The following is a 22,801-nucleotide window of genomic DNA, read 5'->3' as shown; positions in this document are numbered from 1 at the left end:
AGTTGTATATAGGAACAATGTTTAAGCGATGTGGTGTGTTCACTGTTTGTGCCGTAACTCGGTCACCCAGTGCGAGCCTGAAAGACAATCTTCGAACCTGGCCAACGGGAGCATTGTGGCCGATTAGTCTCAGTTGGTGTACGAGCGTGGTGTTAATTAACGGCAACGTCGCAGGTTCGATCCCCGTGCGGGCCATCGGATTACTTTCATAATTTAACGCTTTTCCCGCACGTTTAAAATACAAACTTTATAAGGAAGCCGATGCACACAGAATCTCACGGGGGATTTATTTGGATTAACATCCATTGCACCTTTGCCACCGGGGCTGAGAGACACATCTTTCTGTTTATTTGTCTTTCTGAGTTTGCTGATGAACGTTGAAAAGGCGGACTGTTCCCGATAATGGTCACAGAAATCACAGAAATCACAGAAACCCCACAGTGCAGATAGGGGCCATTTCGGCCCATCGAGCCTGCACCGACACATATCCCACGAGATCCCCGTCACCGACACATACCCCACCCTATCCCCGTAACCCCACGTATTTAATCCCCCTAACACTAAGGGTCAGTTTATCATAGCCAATCAACCTAACCCGCACATCTTTGGTCACAAGCAGGTAAGAGACAGACAGAGCGCCTCTGACCCCACGAGATGGGCGAAAGGCATCAGGACAAATGCATCAATGAATTGTTCGCCCAGCACCGAGAGAGACAACATCCAGAGAAAAACACAGGAGGAAATCGATTTCAAGTGGATGCGTAACCGCACTTGGTGCCGTTCTTTCGCGAACACGTCTTTTTGTGTGTTCGTCTATAAAATGTCATTTTGTACAAACAGTTTGCCTGGCGCGAAAGAGTTAAAAAGGGGACTTAGACTGAAATGGACGGGGTTGCTGCGGTGGGTGAAATATGGCGACGATCTATGGTTATTAGCCAAGGCGACGCTGCAGGATCCTTTAAAGATCTCCCGCTGATCCACTGAAACCAGTGGAATGTGTAGCTTTGAGAGGGGCTTTCTGCACCGTCAGGGCAGGAAACGGGAGTGAGGGAGGGACACTGTCGGTGTCTTTGCTGAGTGTGTGTCTGTGCAGAATTGGACAGAGAAAATTGACGGGTTCTTTGAGATTTTTAACTTTATTGAAATGTAACCACATAATATCTTCCATTTTCTTATATTAATTGAATTTTAAAGGGGAAGATTTTCAAAACGTGATAATCACTACACTACGGGAATCTCTGCCGCAATTAGTTGCAGCAAGAACATCACAGAAGAGAACTGCGATCTGCAAATGCAGGTCCGGGATTAACTTTTGTATTAATACACGTTATTATTTGATTTTCACAAAACTCATTAAACTCTGTAAAAAGATGGACAATTCTTCTAATTGAAGAATCAACTTTCTGTTTCAGACTGAAGGAAATCCAAACATGGTCACTGAGTGACAGGAAAAACTTTCACAAGAGTTTTGCCTTTTGCTTGTGAAGAATTTTCAACAGGAGTTGATTAAAACTGTTCAGTGTTTATCACACCGGGAATCTGCTGCAGCCGTTGTTCAGTTTAAGAGGAACCGACAATTGTCGCCGCTTTTACACAGGGGAAGAAACTCACCCCTGGAGGTTCACCTGGAGCAAGATCCAAAATCATTCATCCCGCCCTGGAGCGGAATCGGGGGCATTTCGGGTGTAAGGCGAGCGGGATAATTGCTACAGTCCCGAAACCTCTGCTCAGTTTGTCAGCCGCAAGTCAGAAGGATGTGTTAAGGGAGAAGGTGACCCGCTGACTCACCTCTCTCTGCACTGATTGAGATTGTGTCGCTTCTCCGTCAAACAACATCACTTCTGTCCCACACTGAAGGCTCTCAATTCTTCTCCTCCGCTCGCTTTCTATTCAAGTAATTGGACAATGAATCAGTAATAAGGTTCCCTCGGGCTTTTGCTGGTGGATTTACTGATAAACCGGGGAATTGAGAGGAAACTGGAGCACAGGCAGGGTCCTTGCGACAGACCAGTCCGGCTAGCCCAGTCGGTGGAGTGTCGGATACTTCATCCCCAGGGTGGGGAGTTTGTGTTTTAAATTTTTGGGCTCATTTTAAAGCCGATTCCTAGCTCGGTCAATGAGTGTTTCATGTAAATGCGGCTCAACAAAATAAGAAAATCTCTCCTTGATTCCGGAATCTTGTCTCTCTCCAGCCGCTCGCTGCTAAAGATTGAACTGACTTTAATTTCACCTTGGCTCGGGGTCAGTGCGGCTCAGTGGGACTTCGGCCCGTCTCTCCCTTCACAACCCATCAGGGCCGAGAAAACAACGGGGAATTTTACACACGTGTGGTGTTCTGTAACTTTTTATAAACACTTCAGTGTATTTCAATCTGTGTCCAAGACTGTGAGGTCTTCCCTGGTGTGTCAGCTTCCGGTGTTTATAAACACTTCAGATTTCCTGATAATGTTGTTGAATCACATTTATTGAAAGAGTCATTGATCGAGAGGTGCCGGGGGATTTAGAGCTGGGGATCGCCTGTGAAACCAGCCCAATAATTAGAAACACAAACCGCCCCTGAGATTAAGAGTCTCAGGCTCTACCGACTGAGCTAGCCGGGCCGGTCTGACCCCGCGCACTGCTTGTGTTACAAACCATGAACCAGTTTCCCCTCAATTCCCAGCTTTACCAGTAAATCGGCCAACAAAAGCCCGAGAGAACCTTATTACTGATACTTTATCCAATCACTTTAATATGTGTTTTCTGGTTAGCAACACTTCTGCCGCTGGAAAATGTTCTCCTTGTTTACTTTATTAAAACCCTTCATGATATTGAACACGTCGACAAAATCTCCCCTTATCTTCTCTGCTCTGAGGAGAACAACCTCTTCTTCTCCACTACTCCACGGAACTGAAGTCCCGCATCCGTCCTAAAGCGCAGTGCCCGAATTACACACAATACTCCAAAGGTTTGGTATAACTTCCTTCCTTTTGCCCTCTATGCCTCTGTTTATAAAGCCCAGGATCCCGTTTGCTTTTCCAACACAAGACAAAATGCTGCGGATGATGTAAGTTTGAAATAAAAACAGAATTTGCTGAAAATACTCAGCAGCTGTGAATGGCAGGTGAGTCGGAAAAAAGCGAATTGGCTTCGAGCTAGTGTATCAGGGTTCCATGGTGTAATGGTGAGCACTCTGGACTTTGAATCCAGCGATCCGAGTTCAAATCTCGGTGGAACTTGGTTCCCTCTTGTCCCAGCTGTCGTGAAAGTAATTGTGATTGGCTGCTCAGCAGCGGGAAAGTGTCGAAGCTGAAGGTCTGAATGAGAAAAGGCCGGGCAAAAATGTAATGGTGAAGTTAAAATTGTCCAGTCCTTTCAATATTGCTGCTGGACGGGATTTGCAAGTAGCCTTGAGAGGGCAGTGATGTATCGCCATTGCGGTGCTGGTCCCCGCCACATACTCCGTTCCCGAGCCACCGACTTCATCCCAATCCCTGGCCACTGAGACTGAACCAGACAGCTTGCAACCTTGGTATTTGACCCCGAGATGAGCTTCTGCCCAAGACGGTCTACTTCCACCTCCGTAACATCGCCCGACTCCGCCTCTGCCTCAGCTGATCTGCTGCTGAAACCCTCATCCTTGCCTTTGTCACCTCCAGACTTGACGATTCTAATGTACTCCTGGAAGGCCTCCCATCTTCCTCCCTCCATAAACTTCAGCTCATCCAATCCTCTGCTGCCCGTATCCTAACTCGCACCATGTCCCGTTCACCCATCACCCCGGGTCTCACTCACCTACATTGGCTCCCAACCAGGCGACAACTGAATTTTCAAATTCTCTTCCTTGCTTTCAAATCTCTCCATGGACTCGCCTCCCCCTATCTCTGTAACATTCTCCAGCCCTACACCCTCTGAGATCTCTGCACTCCTCCAATTCTGCGTTCTTGCACATCCCCGATTTTAATCCTTCCACCATCTGCCGTGGTGGGATTGTGAACTCAGGTCTCCAGGTCATCATGAAGTCTGCGGCTGAGGAACAGTTTGTGACGGGGACCAGCACTGCAATGGCGATTCATCGCTGCCCCCTCAAGGCAAACCTCTCCCACCAGCAAGCACTGGACAATTTTCTCCCCACCATTCCACCTTTCCTCTGGATTACTGGTCGAGTAACATAATCACTGTGCCGCCATACCCCATAATTAATTGATTGAAGAATCGTTAATGAGCAGCGCAGAATCTGAACCAGGAAGAGTCAATTAGAATTAGAATAGAATTCAATGTCCAATCAGGCACAGAAAGAGAAATAAAGAGAGGAAAATAAATGTTGGATTAAGAGAGAGAAAAGAAAAGAGACAAAAGTAAAAACATTTTTAAAATATAAAAAATCTTCTACAACTATTTATATCTGAAGGAATGAGATTCCACACTTATAAAAGTTAATTTTCAGTGCTGGGGAGGTTACTTGGTGGAAATTAAGACGACTTCGACTGAAATGGGCGGGATTGCTGTCGGTACCCGTGCTGAGGTTGAGTCTGTGAAGAATGGTTCAGGATCAGATAATGTACAGCCTCTATGAAATATTTTATTTTATACATATTTAATTAGAATATGATTTCTTCCATTGTTCATATTTATTAAATTGCAATAGGAAAGGTTTATTTTCAGTTTGAACTGGGCACCATTTCTAGAACATAATGTTTCCCCCCCAGGATCGAGGCGGAGACTTTTCGCCTGTGAGGTGAATATGATAAACCGCTACACTACGGCAACCTCTGCTTAGCTAAACATCCAGAAAGAACTGTTCAGCGAGAAGGTGAAATGCTGAATTCCAGATTATGGATTTATTTCCTTTCACTAACTTTTCCTGTTCCTTTCAAAGTCATTAAACTCTGGAATTTCCAGGTCACCCCCGAATCTTCTGAATCAGATGCCTCCAGTATTGCCACTCAATCAATGTCCCTTTGCAATTTTCTGCTCCTATCCTCACTAATTACTGTGCCACTGTCAGACTTGGTTTACGGTTATCGATCGTAGGATCTGGAATGCACTGCCTGAAAGGGTGCTGGAGGCAGATTCAATCGTGGTTTTCAAAAGGCAGTTGCATAAGTAGCTGTATGATTGTATGATTCAATGAGATCACCTCTCGTTCTTCTAAACCCCAGAGAGTATAGGCCCAATCTACTCAATCGCTCCTCATAGGACAGCCCTCTCATTGCAGGAATCAGTCTAGTGAACCTTCTCACACCTCATCTAAGGCAAGTATATCCTTCAACAGGTAAGGTGACCAAAACTAAAATACGGTTTTGATCTGCTGGTAGTAAGCGAGCAAGGATCTGCGAGATATTGCAGTTTGTACAAGTGTTCCCTGGTGGTCTCGTGGTTAGGATTCGGCGCTCTCATCACCGCGACCCATTGGTTCTTACAAAAGTGTTTAATAAAATAATTCAAGTCTGTGAGACACTTAATAATTCTCTTAATCGACCCACTGCTTTTTGTTGCACACTGAAGGGAACGCTAACATGTTTTCCAGGTGAGAGTCAAACTTTAGTAACATTTTTGTAGAATCAGACAGCACAGAAGGAGCCCATTAAGCCCCATCGTGCCTGTGCCGGCTCTTTGAAAGAACTATTCAATTAGTCCCACTGCCGTGCTCTTTCCCCATAGCCCTGCAAGTGTTTCTTTTTCAACTACATTTCCCTTTTGAAAGTTAATGTTGAATCTATGATTCTTTGACTCTGTTTTTATTTTTACACGGCCTGGTTCACAGTTCTGAATATTGTCCATATGCTGCAAGTTGAATTGTTGTTCAGAAGCTGCTCGACCAGTTGTGTATTTTGAGCAGTTTCACAGTTTATTTCCCTGTGATGTGATGATTGTGGGGGCTCGGTGTGTCTAATTGGATATGCTGCAGTCCGCCTGCAGCAGGTGGTGAAAGCGGGCCAGAGACAGTGACTGACAGGTGAGCTAGATTTCCTTACACACCTTGGAATTCAGGAGAACCTGGTTCATGGTTTGCAGAGCAAACTGCTAAAATAAAGTGTGTAAAATGAGAAGGGAAAAAATTCATGACATGAAATTACTGTGCGAAATGGGCCTCGGATAATGTTAATGTCAATATTTTTCTGCCTGACATGGTGGTGGAAGCAGATTCAATATTAACTTTCAAAGGGGAAGGAAATTGAAAAAGAAACACTTGCAGGGCTTTGGGAAAAGAGCAGGGCAGTGGGAATAATTGGATCGCTCTTTCAAAGAGGCACAGGCACTGTGGGCCGAATGGCCTCCTTCTGTGCTGTCTGATTCTATGATTCTATAATAAGTTATTGCAGTTTGTCTGTCACCCAGTAAACTTGTTATTAATTCCTGCAGTGAGCAACACAATGTTGTGGGTTGATTAATGATGATTGAAACAATTATGAAGGGTCTCACTGACTTGAATTATCCCTAAATACCTTTGGTTAACAAAAATCTCTCAATCGCAGATTAAAATGAACAATTGATGTTGTACCTTTGAAAGAGCTATCCAATTAGTCCCACTACGCTGCTCTTCCCGCATAGCCCTGCTGACACTCCTGCCAGTGGAAACTGTTTCCCCCATAATTTTGAACAACTCTCTTAAATCTCCCCTGAAATGTGGTTAATGGAGATCAATGTGGGCAAATGTCAAGTCATCCACTAAGAAAGATCAGTCAGTCTATGATCTGAAAACATTGGCAGAGAATATTTTTTTCCTGTGAAATAGCCGGTCCTGTTTAATTTAACAGAAGTTGCCCCAGATCCCTGCTCTCACAAGCAATGAACATTTGAAAGCATTCTCCTAAAATACGATGTGTAAAATGCGATATGGGTTAAAAGTTCAGCACATGCAAGAGCAAAATAATTCACTGTATTTCAACTGTCCCTCAGTAACCATATTTAAATGTATTTCATTCTGCAAAAGAAAGTTATTGGTTCAATAATGGTTATTAAATCAATTGTTATTTTATCACATTAGATGCATGTTATTAATTTAATAAAATTACTTCGCATTAATTAATTAAAAACGGTGATAGCAAATTTAATTCCCTAACCGGGAATCGAACCCGGGTCACAGTGTTGAAAGGGATCGGTTATGAATCGTTTAAAGTTGTCCTGGAAAAATTTCACACTGCTAAATTAAAATCACGGTTACAATGTGTTTCGATGTAAAAGGGGATTAAAACTGACAATACAAACGCTAGGCAGCGCCCGCGGCAAGAGCAGTGCTTAAATTTAAACAGGTGTTAGCGAAGTAACCGCTGAGCTAAAGCTGACACCAAGCAACAAGTGAGAAACAACTCGATATAAAGGATGAGATCACAGATATCAGGGCCCGTGAAGTCTGGTCAACGTCAAGCCCCTCCTTTCTTCGTCAGAGACGTGAAAGGGAGTCAGACGCCACAAACTTTAATTAAAGGCACAAATACAAGTAACACTTACTTCCAAATCTTTTCACTGTAAAATTATTTCACTTTATTTTAAAGCTGATCGCGTTGATTCTGCAATTCAGCACAATGGGATTTTATGTTCACTACTGATTCTATTTTCTGTGCACGGTAGAAATAACCGGTCCTGTTAAATTTGACCAAAGCTCCCCAAATTCATGGTGCCATCAGCAATGACCATTTTTAAACCAGACTCCTAAGGTTCAGTGTATATAATGAGATGTGGGCAACGGTACAAATGATTGAACTATCGACACTACCTCAGTTAGCATTTCTTTCATTGTGCAAAAGAAGATTAATTAATGATGCTTTCCCGTGAAAGCAACATAAAAGTTTAACAAAATGCTTTCGCCCAACGTGGGGCTCGAACTAACGAACACTGAAATTAAGAGTCTAACAGTCTGGCGACTGAACTCACCGCGTTTAATCGCTTTAAGCATCTTTGTCGCTGCTTGCAGCCAGGCGCCTGGTGGCTCTGCTCCAGGGGTTTAACTTGTTCTGCAAACCATGAACCAGGTTCTCCTGAATTCCAAGGTGTGTAAGAAAATCAAGCATCAAAAGACCTTTCATTAACCACAGGGGTCCAGGCAATGTTCAGATCGCAAAGCGCCTTTAGACACAAAACTACGGCATCTTTCCAGCAATCTGAGAAGCAGAGTTCTCATCTTCAGTTTCTTCAGGTAATCCACTCCCCAGGTCATTACCTCCTTTATTCAGGGCTATGGGTAGAACCAAGTGCCGAGAGAGGACAGGTGGGCTGGCAATAGCAGCAATCTTTATAAACCCAGTATATCCAGCTCTGTGTTGATAGTTTTTGGGACAGGCTCCAGTTCTTCATCAATGATGACAGGTTCTGGTCTCGGAAACATCTGCTTGTCAATATCTCTTGCCTATTTCCCGGTGTTTCCCGATTCTGTCTGTCTCTCTGGCTCTGTTTATTCTGTGTGTGGCCACCTGCAGGTTGATTTTGAACGAATAACTGTATTTGTGAATAGTAAAATTAAATACATGAGGGCATCAGGCGCTTCTCTCCCTGACATTGGGGAAACAGTGAGACAGACTTTAGAGCAAGGATCTGGTTATTGTGAAACAGCAAAGAAAATATTAACTCCGGGATTATCCAAAAGAACGACGACCTCAACGTGATTTGAACATGCAGCCTTCTAAGCTAGAGTCAGACACGGTACCGTTGCGCCACGAAGTCTACAGGGCAAACAGCGATGTTTGTATATATACACGTACCACAAACACTGTTTCATTTCTCCTGCCTCGGAGTAATTAAAGGGCTTTAAAATCCCCGCCCACTCGAGTCCCCCGGGTGTCAGAAGCAGCGCCCACCTGTCACTCACCGTCTCACGCCCGCTTTCACCGCCTGCTGCCGGCTGACTGCAGCAAATCCAATTACACACACCGAGCCCCCACAATCATCACATCACAGGGAAATAAACTGGGAAACTGCTCCAAATACACAACTGGTCGTGCAGCTTCTGAAAAACAATTAAACTTGCAGCGGGAAAAAAATATTCAGAACTGCAAACAAGGCTGTGTAAAAATATAAACTGTGTGTGTGAGCCGAGGCCCTAAGCTCTGGAATTCCCTCCCTAAACATCTCCGCCTCTCTTTCCTCCTTTAAGACGCTCCTTAAAATCTACCACTTTGACCAAGCTTTCGGTCACCTGTCCTAATATCTCCTTATGTGGCTCGGTGTCAAATTCTGTCTGATAATCGCTCCTGTGAAGCGCCTTGGGACGTTTTACTACTTTAAAGGCGCTATATAAATGCACGTTGTTGTTGTGTATATGGGTCTGGTGTTTATATATAAAATGGGTGTTTATAGAATGAGTACGATTTGTAAATAGTGGTGAACGGTTATTTTTCAGGCTGGAGGGAAGTATAAAGTGCTGTTCCCCAGGGATCGGTATTAGGACCGCTGCTCTTTCTGATATATATTAATGACCTGGACTTGGGTATACTGGGCATAATATCAAAGTTTGCAAATGGCAGGAAACTCAGAAATGTAGTAAATATTGAGACGGAAAGTAACAGACTTCATGAGGACATCTACAGAGTGGTGAAATGGGCAGAGACGCAGCAGATGTAATTTAATACAGAGAAGTGTGAAGTGATCCATTTTGGTAGGAAGATTCAACTGAGGCAATATGATCTAAATGGTACAATTTTAAATCCTGTGCAGGAACAGAGAGACCTGGGGGTGTATTTATCTAACATTGAAGGTGGTGGGACAAGTTGAGAAGGCTGTTAAAAAGCGTACGGGATCTTGGCTTTATTAATAGAGCCATAGAGTACAAAAGCAAGGAAGTATTGCTAAGTCTCTTTACCTCATTGGTTACGCCTCAGATGGAGGATTCTGGGCACAACATTTTAGGAAGGATGGGAAGGCAGAAAAGATTTACAAGCATGTTTCGGGGGATGAGGCACTTTAGTTCCGTGGATAGACTGGAGAAGCTGGGGTTGTTCTCCTTAGAGCAGAGAAGATTGTGAGGAGTTCAAAATCACGAGGGGCCTAGACAGGGCAGTGTCCTAGGCCCAACCATCTTCAGCTGCTTCATCAATGACCTTCCCTCCAAAATAAGGCCAGCAATGGGGATGTTCGCTGAAGTCTGCACAGAAGGAAATGCATTGGATGGTGCCGACATGGATTTTAGGAAGGCGTTTGATTAAAATACCACATAGAAGGCTGGTTAATAAAATTGAGTCTGTCGAAATAGGTGGGTCAGTGGCAGCTTGGATAAGGAATTGGCTTAAGGCTAGAAAACAGCGAGTTGTGGTAAATGGCTGTTTTTCACACTGGAGAATGGTAGACAGTGGTGTTTCGTAAGGGTTAGTGCTGGGGCCATTGCTTTTGTGATATTTATAAATTACCTGGATATTGGAGTACAGAGTATAATTTCTAAATTTGCCGATGACACCAAACTTGGGGGTGTAACAAACAGTGAGGATGATACCAATCGACTGCAGCAGGGCATAGAAAGGGTAGCAGAATGGGCAGACAAATGGCAGATGGAATTTAATACAGAGAGGTGTGAGATGATGCAGTTTGGCAGAAGGAACAGCGAGAGGCAATACACGTAATGGCAGTTTTAAAGAGTGTGCAGTGAAAGAGGAACCTGGGAGTTAATGTGCATAGGTCCTTGAAGGTGGCAGGGCATATGGATAGAGTGATTAACAAACATATAGGATAATGCTTCATAAATAGAGGTATTGAGTACAAAAGTAGAGAAGTTATGCTGAACCTTTATAAAGCGCTGGTTAGGCCACAACTGGAGAATTGCGTCCAGTTCTGGTCACCACACTTTAGGAAGGATGTGAAGGCCATTGAGAGGGTGCAGAGGAGATTTACCAGAATGGTTCTGGGGATGGGGGATCTTAGCTATAAGGACAGGTTGGAGAAGCTGCATTAGTTTTCATTACAACAACAACAACTTCTATTTATATAGCGCCCTTAACATAGTAAAACGTCCCAAGGCGCGGCACAGGTGTATTTTAAGACAAAGGAGGTTGAGTGGTGAGTTGATAGAGGTGCACAACATTATCGTGAGTTTGAATAGGCTAGACGGGGAAAGGCTGTTCCGACTAGTTGATGTTAAAAGGGCTAGGGGCCACAGATTTAACGTTTTGGGTAAGAGATACAGGGGGAACGTTGGGAAAACATTTTTTACGCAGCGAGTGTTGAGGACCTGGAATTCGCTGCCGACAGAAGTGGTGGAAATGGAGACACACACTGCTTTCAAGTGAATAATGGATAGGCACTTGAGGGAAATAAACATACCGGGCTACGGGGATAGAGCGGGGGAATGGGACTGACTGGATTGCTCTACAGAACACCAGCACGAACTCGATGGGCCGAATGGCCTCCTTCTGTGCCGTTATGACTCTATGACTATGGCAGTGATAATGGGGCCTTCAACTATCCTAATATACCTGAGAATCAGGTTCAATATAGAAAGTTCAGAGGAGAAGTGAAAAGGAAAATAAGAGGGGCAAAGAGAGGGTCTGAGAATAGAATGGCAGCTAACATAAAAGGTAATCCTAAAGTCTTCTATAGGCATATATTACCAAGTTTAACGACACTAAGTTAGTGGCAGAGTAAGTAGTGCAGATGGGCGCAGGAAATTGCAAAGGGACATTGATTGAGTGGGAAAACTAGAGGCATCAGATTCAGGAGATTCGAGGGAAGACATTTCGGGACTTTAATGAGTTAGAAAGGAACATTGTTGAAGTGTGCAGTTTTGTTCAGAGAATGTTAGTGATGGGAAATTAAGTCAGAATCTGGGAGTCAGCATTTCACCTACTCCCTGAACAGATTTTTCTGGAAACGGCGTGCATCAGTAGTTTCCGTAGTGTAGCGGTTATCACGTTCGCTTTACACGCGAAAGATCCCCGGTTCGATCCCGGGCGGAAACATTATGGTCGAGAGTATTATTTACGTACAGTAAATTGATATACAGTGTGTAAAATCAGATAGGTGATAAAATTTCATCAATGAATAAAAGTTTCGCAAATTATTAAAGTTAAGTTATTTATTTTCGACTGTCCCTCAGTGTGAGCATTTCTTTCATTCTGCTAAATCAACGCTATCGGTTAATGAATGGTGATTAAGAGAATTAAACCACTAAACTACCAGATAACACTTTAAAGAGTTTATCACAATTGCTGATATTTCTTATCTTTTTTCTTGTGTTTTTTCAGCTCTTGGTCCTTTTCAGCTCCTGACCGGATATTCCTCTGATTAAACGTGAACAAAATGCAATATCTCGGAGCCCCGGCCTCGGTTAACACCAACAGATCTAAGCCGCATTTCAGGCACGGAGACAAACCCATTAATTATTCGCTCTTTCACAGCTCAGGTTGTTATTGTCCATCCCAGTGACCCGGGCCAAACCTCCCCATACACCGAGCACAGGCTCAGGAAGCCCCGAGGGAGATGATAACCCGGTCAATGAGCCTCCGTGCAACATTGAACAAGCACCCGGACTGAAACTTTCTAAATGCGGAAGTGAGAACTTGCAATGGAGCTTTCCAACAGTCAGGCTGGTCGGGAGGTCTATGGCGCTGCGTTCAAATCGCAGTCTCTTCTGGGAGCGTGCGTTCAAATCTCACTTTGCTTATATTTAATTACTAAGTGCAACTCATTTCTTTTGACGCCACTGTGAAACGCTTTGGGACATCCCTCAAAAGTGGGATTCAGCGGTTCAACTGCTCGCTTAACATTCCCATCTGAACTGGTGCTGAAAGTGGAGACGTTTCCGCAGTGTCGGAGCTATCAGGTACGCGGAAACATTTTGTTGGAACTTGCTCCTTATGCAGGTCCAGGGGCGAGTTTGCTCTCCTGTGAAAGGACATAAGAACGAAAGAATTAGGAGCAGGAATAGGCCATATGACTCCCGAGCCTGCTCCGCCATTCAATCAGATAATGGCTGATCATCGACCTTAACTCCACTTTCCTGCCTATCCACATATCCCTTGATTCCACTACAGTCCAAAAATCAATCGACCTCAGCCCTGAATATACTCAACAAATGAGCATCAACAGCACTTTGGGGCAGAGATTTTAAGGAAAGGGGCTGCAATCATTTTAAATCCAACAATGGCTGATGTCACAAGCATTTTTAAGCAAACTCCTAAAATAGAGTGTGTAAAATCAGAAGTGATAAAAGTTCATGACATGCAAAGCATGGAAATTACTGTGTGAAATGGGACGTGGATAACATTAATATCAATATTTTTCTGCCTGACATGGTGGTAAAATCAGATTCAATATTAACTTTCAAAAGAGAAATAAATTGAAAAAGAAACACTTGCAGGGCTTTGGGAAAAGAGCAGGGCAGTGGGAATAATTGGATCGCTCTTTCAAAGAGGCACAGGCACTATGGGCCGAATGGTCTCCTTCTGTGCTGTCTGATTCTATGATTCTATATTAAGTTATTACAGTTTGTCTGTCACCCAGTAAACTTGTTAGCAATTCCTTCAGTGAGCAACACAATGTTGTGGGTTGATTAATGATGATTGAAACAATTATAAAGAGTCTCACTGACTTGAATTATCCCATCATACCTTTGGTTAACAAAAATCTATCAATCGCAGATTAAAATGAGCAATTGATGTAGAGTCTTTGAAAGAGCTATCCAATCAGTCCCACTCCGCTGTTCTTCCCCCATAGCCTCGCTGACCCTCCTGCCAGTGAAAACTGTTTCCCCATAATTTCGATCACCTCTATTAATTCTCCCCTGAACTGCGATTAATGGAGTTCAATGTGGGCAAGTGTCAGATCATCCACTTTGGTGGTAAGAACGATCGGTCAGTGTTTGGTCTGAAAACATTGTCAGGGAATATTGGCCAGGCTTGAACCCAGGCTGGGGAATTATCGTTCAGGCTCACACTGGGTGACCGAGTTACTGCACAAACATTGAACACACCACATCGCTTAAACATTGTTAACTGTTCGTATATACAACTGGGCAGAGTGTAAATCAAAAGTAACAGAAAAAGAGCTCTTTAGTTTAACAAACCTCACTCTAACAATTATGATCGCACCACCGCTGAACAGCCCCTCACTCAGTACCGGAATAAAAACAGCCGGCGGGACCCCGACTGGATTAGAATCCCCAGCCGGCGGCTGGAGCCGAATCCCCGGCTCAGGATGTGGTTTCACGCTCGTTGCTTTAGTAAACGCGGGTTCAGATGCGATTTTTTTTTCCTGATTCGCTCCTCTTATAGTGAAGGAGACAAAAAGTAACTAAAACCTGCCGAAACCCAGGATCGTCAACCTAACGCTCGCCCAACTAAGCTGTTTCGGCTTTACGGGCTGTGGTAGGTTCGTTGTTCTGCATTCGGTGTGTTACTGACCCCCATATAGAGCAGACAGGGCAGAGTCCCATCATTGGCCTGTGCTCTGGTGTATCTGGTTCCCAGGGCGCCCAGTGAAGCGACCACGTGTATATCTGATCTCCACATTGATGAACAAATACAACAGCAAAAGAACTCGTGGGAAGATTCCAACAGTTGTGAGAAACCCAGACACCGTGTTAATATCTCACCGTCACCATTGGTTGATGAACCGATCTAATGGCTCAAAGCTGGTTTTCAAAACAATTTGTTTAACGGATTTTCTTTCAGCGACTATTTCCATGTTCCGACAATGAATGTTACATTCTTTAATTTGGACAAGTAAACGGAGACTGGACAGTCGCTATCTTGCTCTCTCTGACCTGAGGTTTTATCTCTGTAATCTCCGGCTTTAGTATATGTTGTAATTAATTTCCCAACAGGTCTCTGTGGCGCAATCGGTTAGCGCGTTCGGCTGTTAACCGAAAGGTTGGTGGTTCGAGTCCACCCAGGGACTGTGTTTTAACATTTCCAGGTTTTCAAAATGTGCATTTTGGCTGCAAGATCATGGGATAAACTGCAGCACTGGGTACAATGTCGGTGAGTATGAGATCATCCACAGGGATCCGAAAAAACCGTTTCGTAACATTCTCTTATTGGTGACAGACTAATAGGAACATGAGGAGGCCATTCAGCCCCTCAGCCCTGTTCCTTCATTCAATTAGATCCTGGATAACCTGTATCTCAACTGCATTGGCCCGCCTTTGTTCCATATCCAGTTTCACCAGTTTGGAATGGCCTCATTTTTAGGTGCGCCTGGTGCCGCTCCTGGCCTGCTCTTCTACACATCTCACTGACCCAGGTTTGTTCCCCTGGTTTGACGGTAATGGTAGAGTGAGGGATCTCCCGGGCTAGGAGGCTACAGATTGTGGTTGAATACAATTCTACTGCTGCTGATGGTCCAGAATTGTACAGAGAAAATACACGTGTTTTATGAGATATTTTGCTTTATTGATATTTAATCACAAAATTATTTCAACTTTTTCATATTGATTCAGTTTTAATGGGAAATATTTTACAAAATGTTTCCGCCCGGTTTCTAACGGGACCTTTCGTGTGTTAGGTGAATGTGATAACCACTACACTGTGGAAACTCTGCTCCGTGAGCTGTCACTGGAACATCACAGAAGAGAACCGCAGTCTACAAATGCAAGTAATAGAATCATAGAGTCACAGAGTCACACGGCACAGAAGGAGGGCATTCGGCCCATCGAGTCTGTGCTGGCTCTCTGTAGAGCAATCCAATCAGCCCCATTCCCCCGCTCTATCCCAGTATCCCTGCAAGTTTATTTCCCTCAAGTGCCTATCCAGCCTTCCCTTGAAAACTGAGTGTCTCCGCTTCCACTACTTCCATCGGCAGTGAATTCCAGGTCCTCACCACTCGCTGCGTCAAAAGGTTTCCCCTCACATCCCCCCTATATCTCTTGCCCAAAATCTTAAATCTGTGTCCCCTATTCATTTTTTCTGTTAACTATTCCAAGGAGCATCCAAAAGGTTTAAAATTGGGGATGTTAAAAAGCATCCTTTCCATCGGGGATTATGAAGCCCGGTCTCTCTCGTGACAGGCAAAGATACTCACAACTCTACTAAGGAGAACTAACAAATATAAAATCTGTCAGAGCAACAGTCGAGCTGTGAACAGAGTGAGAAAGGGACAGAAGGGACGGACATAGAGAGAGAAAGAGACAAAGAGAGAGACAGAGACAAAGAGAGAGAGGGACACGCAGAGCGAGATCCTCAGTTTGACGTCTCAGAGAGTGGGCCCAGGGATGAGGGACTTCAGGTATATGGAGAGAATGGAGAAGCTGGGATTCTTTTCCTCAGAAGGTTAAGAGGAAATTTAATGGAGGTTTTCAAAATAAGGAGAATCCAGTGGCAGGAGGGTCGGTAACCAGAGGACACTAATTGAAGGTAACCGGCAAAAGAACCAAAGGGGAGATGAGGAGAATTTTTTTACACTGCGAGTTATTGTGATCGGGAATGTGCTGCCTGAAAGGGCAGTGGAAGCAGATTCAATAGTAACTTTCAAAAGAGAATTGGTTTACTATTGAAAAGGAGAAATTTCCAGGGCTGTGGGGAAAGAGCAGGGGAGTGGGACTAATTGGAGAGCTCTTTCAATGTGCCAGCGCTGACTTGATTGGCCGAAAGACCTCCTTCTGTGCCGTATCTATCTATAATTTCATGGTCTATGAGTCTCTCCGCCCCGGGGTCGAAGATGCAATGGATGTTCATCCAAATAATTCCCCATTGAGATTCGGTGTGGATTTGTTTCCTTATAAAGTTTGTATTTTAAATTTCATGAAAAACCGTAAATTGCTGAAAATATTCTGGTGACCCGGGCAGGGATCAAACCCGCGACCTTGGCGTTATTAGCACCATACTCTCAGCAATTGAGGTAACCGGCAACCAAGTGCCCCTTGGATAGGTTCGAGCCCAGGCTGGGTGATTGTCTTTCAGGCTCACATTGGGTGGCAGAGTTACTGCACAAACAATCAACACACCACATCGCTTAAACATTGTTAACTGTTTGTATATAAAACTGGGCAGAGCGTAAATCGAAAGTAATAGAAAAAGAGCTCTTTAATCTATTAAGCTTAATTCTGAAAGTTAGTATCACACCACCGCTGAACAGCCGCCCCCCCCTCAAACATTGTCCTGATATAAAACCAGCCAGCGCGACCCTGAGCCGCTGTCACCACAACCGGACTCGAACACGCAGCGGGCGGCTGGAGCCGGATCCAGAGGGTCAGATGTGGTTTACATGTAAGAACATAAGAAATAGGAGCAGGAGTAGTCCATTTGGCCCTTCAAACCTGTTCCACCATTCAATAAGATCATGGCTGATCTTCTATCTCATCTCCACTTTCCTGCACTATCCTCATATCATAAGAACATAATTGATTCCTTTAATATTCAAAAATCTATCGATCTCTGTCTTGAATATAGTCAACGACTGAGCTTCCACAGCCCCCTGGGGTAGAGAATTCCAAAGATTCACCACCCTCTGAGTGAAGAAATGTCTCCTCATCTCAGCCCTAAATGGCCAACACCTTACTCTGAGACTGTTGCCCCTGGATCTAGACTCCCGCAGCCAGGGGAATCATCCTCACTGCATCCAACCAGTCAAGCCCTGTAAGAATTTTGTATGTTTCAATGAGATCACCTCTCATCCTTATATTCTAGAGCATATAGGCCTAGTCTACTCAATCTCTCCTCAAAGGACAATAAACCCAGCCCAGGAACCAGCCTGGTGAACCTTCGTTGCACTCCCTCTATGGCAAGTATATCCTTCTTGAGGTAAGGAGAGCAAAACTGTACACAATACTTCAGGTATGGTCTCACCAGGGTCCTATGTAATTGCAGTAAGAAGTCTTTACTCTTGTACTCATATCCTCTTGTAATAAAGGCCAACATACCATTTTCTTTCCTAATTACTTGCTTAACTTTCCATGATTCTTTTCAAGGACACCCAGGTCCCTCTGAACAACAACATTTCCCAATCTCTCACCATTTCAAAAATACTCTGCTTTTCTGTTTTTCCTACCAAAGTGGATAACTTCACATTTCTCTAGATTATATTCATTTGCCATGTTCTTGCCCACTCACTTAGCCTGTTTATATCCCCCTGAAGCCTACTTGCATCCTCCTAACAACTTTGTATCATCAGCTTACAGGCAACTTACATTCCCATCCAGCTTTGTGTACAACATTTGGTCCCCTCATCCAAATCATAGATGAGGGGACCAAATTAATTCCTATTGGTCTGGGAGGCCGGATTCGAGATCGGAAAATCTCTCCTCTTATGGTGAAGCAGAAACAAATTAAACAAAATTGGCGAGACACTGGATTGAACCAGGGACCTTTAGATCTGCAGTCCAATGCTTTCGCAATGAATTGTAGCCGGTGCGCAATGGCGGACTGCAACTCCCACAATGCCAAGCGACAGCGAAAGGTCCCTATCTCTGTGACACAGGCCGCACTGCACTCTGGGGGCAGAGCTCGCACATGCGCACCTGAGGCACCCGATGAGCCGCCACTTTCTCTCTGCGGCGCGGGACAAACTTTCAGTCTCTCCGTTAAGAGCGAGCGGTGATTTTGCAGGAAACTGACGACACTTTTCCTTTTAATCGCGCGCTTTTATGGCCGCAACAGCGCTCCTGCGCAGTGAGCTGGGTCACAGCAAGATGGCGACCGGGCGGCGAGTGACGCCACAATGCTGGCTGACGTCAGAAGGCCGCTGATTGGCGGTTTGTCCCGGGGCCGAAGGTCAGGGGTGAGGGGGCGGCTCCAGTCTCCGGCCAGAGAGAGCGAGCGGGCGGGCGGGCGCTGAGATTAGAGGGAGGGCGGCCCGGATAGCGGGAGCCCGGGACAACCTGCATTTCCCCATCGTCTTTCACAGCCTCAGCCCGGCCCAGAGCCTCACACACAACGGAAGCCTTGTGAAGGGAGCTCACTCCAGGAAAAGTGGCAGGCACAGCAAGATCCCACAAACAGCACTGTGGGCACAGCAGGATCCCATACACTGCACTGTGGGCACAGCAAGATCCCACACACAGCACTGTGGGCACAGCAGGATCTCACACACAGCACTGTGAGCACAGCAAAATCCCTTACACTGCACTGTGAGCACAGCAAGATCCCACACACAGCACTGTGGGCACAGCAAGATCCCACACACAGCACTGTGGGCACAGCAAGATCCCACACACAGCACTGTGTGCACAGCAAGATCCCACACACAGCACTGTGAGCACAGCAAGATCCCTTACACTGCACTGTGAGCACAGCAAGATCCCACACACAGCACTGTGGGCACAGCAAGATCCGACACACAGCACTGTGAGCACAGCAAGATCCCACATACTGCACTGTGAGCACAGCAGGATCACATACACTGCACTGTGGGCACAGCAAGATCCCACACACAGCACTTTGAGCACAGCAAGATCCCACACACAGCACTGTGGGCACAGCAGGATCCCACACACAGCACTGTGGGCACAGCAGGATCCCACACACAGCACTGTGGGCAGAGCAAGATCCCACAAACAGCACTGTGGGCACAGCAAGATCCCACACACAACACTGTGGCCAATGGCCAAATAATCCACTTTAGTGATGTTGATCAAGGGAGAAATATTGGCCCCGGACCCCGGGGAGAACTCGGCCACTCTTCTTCGAAATGATGCCATGAGATTTTTTACATCCACCTGAGAGGGCAGACAGGGCCTCGCGTTAATGTCCCATCCAAAAGATGGCAACTGCGACAGTGCGGCACTCCCTCAGCACCGCACTGCAGTGTCAGCCTGGATTTTGTGCTGAACTCTCTGGAGGGGGGCTTGAACACACAACCTTTATGATTCTAGAAGCGAGAGAGTGTTACCAATGAGCCAAGGCCGACACCGAGTACTTCAGAACGGTCCTTAATTGTTCCGTCCCCTAACCCAATGTCTCTTTTTTTCCACAGGAGAAGTCTTGCTGAAACTTCCAGGAATTTTGAGAAGGAATTTTCACCGGTGTTGAAGAAATGTTCTGGAAAATACTTAATTCCGACTGGAAACCGCTTTGGATCATCACATGGCCAGGCGGCACCGAGACAATTCGATGAGACTGTGAAGGACGTAAAGTGAAATCAGGGACATGGCGAACAACGGTGTTCAGGTAACTGGGGATCCCCGGGGTAATGGCCACTCTGTTCAGGTAACTGGGGATCCCCGGGGTAATGGCCACTCTGTTCAGGTAACTGGGGATCCCCGGGGTAATGGCCACTCTGTTCAGGTAACTGGGGATCCCCGGGGTAATGGCCACTCTGTTCAGGTAACTGGGGATCCCCGGGGTAATGGCCACTCTGTTCAGGTAACTGGGGATCCCCGGGGTAATGGCCACTCTGTTCAGGTAACTGAGGATCCCCGGGGTAATGGCCACTCTGTTCAGGTAACTGGGGATCCCCGGGGTAATGGCCACTCTGTTCAGGTAACTGGGGATCCCCGGGGTAATGGCCACTCTGTTCAGGTAACTGGGGATCCCCGGGGTAATGGCCACTCTGTTCAGGTAACTGGGGATCCCCGGGGGTAATGGCCACTCTGTTCAGGTAACTGGGTATCCCCGGGGTAATGGCCACTCTGTTCAGGTAACTGGGGATCCCTGGGGTAATGGCCACTCTGTTCAGGTAACTGGGGATCCCCGAGGTAATGGCCACTCTGTTCAGGTAACTGGGGATCCCCAGGGTAATGGCCACTCTGTTCAGGTAACTGGGGATCCCCGGGTAAATGGCCACTCTGTTCAGGTAACTGGGGATCCCCGGGGTAATGGCCACTCTGTTCAGGTGGGCAGTTTAAAAGGAAGTGGAACAGTGCGGGGAGAAAGTTGGCTGAGGATCGAAAGCAGAGGCTCAGTGTTAATGGGAGTTGCTCAGATTGGGGAAGGGTTGGAAGTGGTTACCCCAGTGCTCAGTGCTGGGCCCACTTTTCTTCTCCCTATACAGAGACTGTTCGGATTTTCACAATCTCAACATTTGCTGATGGCACAAAAGTAGAAGGTTTGACAAACAGTAATGAGACTGTAAATGTGTTCAGGAAGACATTGTGTAGAAAAGGAAAAATCAACCTGGCACTTAATTATTTTGGTCTTAAATTGATATCCTCTGGTTACCGACTCACTAACCAGTGGGGATAGTTTTTTTTATCAGTTAATTGAACAAAAACACCCTCAAAATGTTGAACCCTTTTATCTGACCCCTTTTCAACTTCTCTTCTCATAAGAAAAGTTCTGTGAAGTCTCCCGTCCTTGGGATCATCTCAGTGAATCTCTTCTGCACCTCTCCATGGCCCCGACATTCTTACTAAAGTAATGCACCAAAAACTGGAGACAATATTCTGACTGTGGCCCAAACAATGATGTGCCCAGGTGTAGCATTAACTCTCCATTTATACTCTGTGTCCTTATTTATAATTCCTTGTATTCCATGTGGAATTTTGCAAAACAGCTTTATCAACTTGCCTCCCACTTCTAAAGATTTGTGTATCTGAATCCCTGAATCTCTCTGCTCCTCCACTCCTTCTACAGTTTTACCGTATAGTGTCTATTTCCTCTCATTCTTCTCACCTCACATCTCTGCATTAATTTCCATCTGACATCGACCTGTCCAATCTGCTCACCTGTCTACCTCCTCCTGAAGTTGTCTACAGTCCTCTTCATGGTTAACCTCACTCCTTATCTTTGTGGAAGCTGCAATGTTTGATATTGTGCTCCAAACACCCAAATTCAGGTCAATCATATCCACATATATTGAGGTAAGTAATGGTGCCCACACTGACCCCTGGGGATCACTATTGTTTAAATCATTCCAGTGCAAATAACAGCTGTTAACCACAACTCAGTTTTTTGTTATTTACCCATTCTGTCTCTCTCTCCCTCTCCCTGTCCCTCCTATCCAAACTCTCACGTTTTTTATCACTTAGTTCTCGGACACAAACAGACACTTTTCCCCTTTTCTCTGTCCTTCTCAATTATACAGTCTCTCCCCTTTGTCGCCCCAAGTCTCGCTCCTTCTCACTCTTGTATCCACACCATCTCTCGCACTCCCTCCCTTTCTGATCCTCCCTCATTCAGATGCTTACTCTCACACACTGTCTCTCTGAGACTCACTCTCACACACTGTCTCTCTCAGACTCACTCTCTCACACACTGTCTCTCTCAGACTCACTCTCACACACACTTTCTCTCTCAGACTCACTCTCACACACCGCCTCCCTCAGACTCACTCTCTCACACACTCTCTCTCAGACTCACTCTCTCACACACACTGATTCTCTGAGATTCACTCTCTCACACACTGTCGCTCTCACACTCACTCGCTCACACACTATCTCTCTCACACTCACTCTCACACACTGTCTCTCTCAGACACTCTCACACACTGGCTCTCTCAGACTCACTCTCTCACACACTGTCTCTCTCAGATTCACTCTCTCACACACTGTCTCTCAGACTCATTCTCACACTGTCTCTCTCAGACTCACTCTCACACACACTGTCTCTCTCAGACTCACTCTCTAACACACTGTCTCTCTCAGACTCACTCTCTCACACACTGTCTCTCTCAGACTCACTCTCTCACACACTGTCTCTCAGACTCATTCTCACACACTGTCTCTCTCAGACTCACTCTCACACACACTGTCTCTCTCAGACTCACTCTCTCACACACTGTCTCTCAGACTCACTCTCACACACTGTCTCTCTCAGACTCACTCTCACACACTCTCTCTCTCAGACTCACTCTCTCACACACTGTCGCTCTCAGACTCACTCTCTGACACACTGTCTCTCTCAGACTCACTCTCTCACACACTGTCTCTCTCTGACTCACTCTCTCACACTCACTCTCTCACACACGGGCTCTCTCAGACTCTCTCTCACACACTGTCTCTCTCAGACTCTCTCTCACACACTCT

General features: G+C 45.5%; 3 non-coding genes across 3 annotated transcripts; all 3 read left to right on the top strand.

Annotated features, from left to right (window-relative positions):
- The first annotated feature begins 3,146 nt into the window (after nt 1–3,146).
- Nucleotides 3,147–3,218, top strand: trnaq-uug (transfer RNA glutamine (anticodon UUG)). The gene has a single exon. It is a non-coding gene; the product is annotated as a tRNA-Gln (tRNA).
- Nucleotides 3,219–11,791: 8,573 nt separating this feature from the next.
- On the top strand, nt 11,792–11,864 carry trnav-uac (transfer RNA valine (anticodon UAC)). Its single transcript has one exon. It is a non-coding gene; the product is annotated as a tRNA-Val (tRNA).
- Nucleotides 11,865–14,728: 2,864 nt separating this feature from the next.
- Nucleotides 14,729–14,802, top strand: trnan-guu (transfer RNA asparagine (anticodon GUU)). Its single transcript has one exon. It is a non-coding gene; the product is annotated as a tRNA-Asn (tRNA).
- The last annotated feature ends 7,999 nt before the right edge of the window (nt 14,803–22,801 follow it).

This window comes from Somniosus microcephalus, unplaced genomic scaffold (genome assembly GCF_052327205.1).
Source record: "Somniosus microcephalus isolate GS21.2 unplaced genomic scaffold, FLI_Smic_1.0 unresolved_chr4, whole genome shotgun sequence".
NCBI classification, from domain to species: Eukaryota; Metazoa; Chordata; class Chondrichthyes; order Squaliformes; family Somniosidae; genus Somniosus; species Somniosus microcephalus.
The sequence above is the reverse complement of the archived record's forward strand: the minus strand, read 5'-3'. Positions and strand labels throughout refer to the sequence as shown.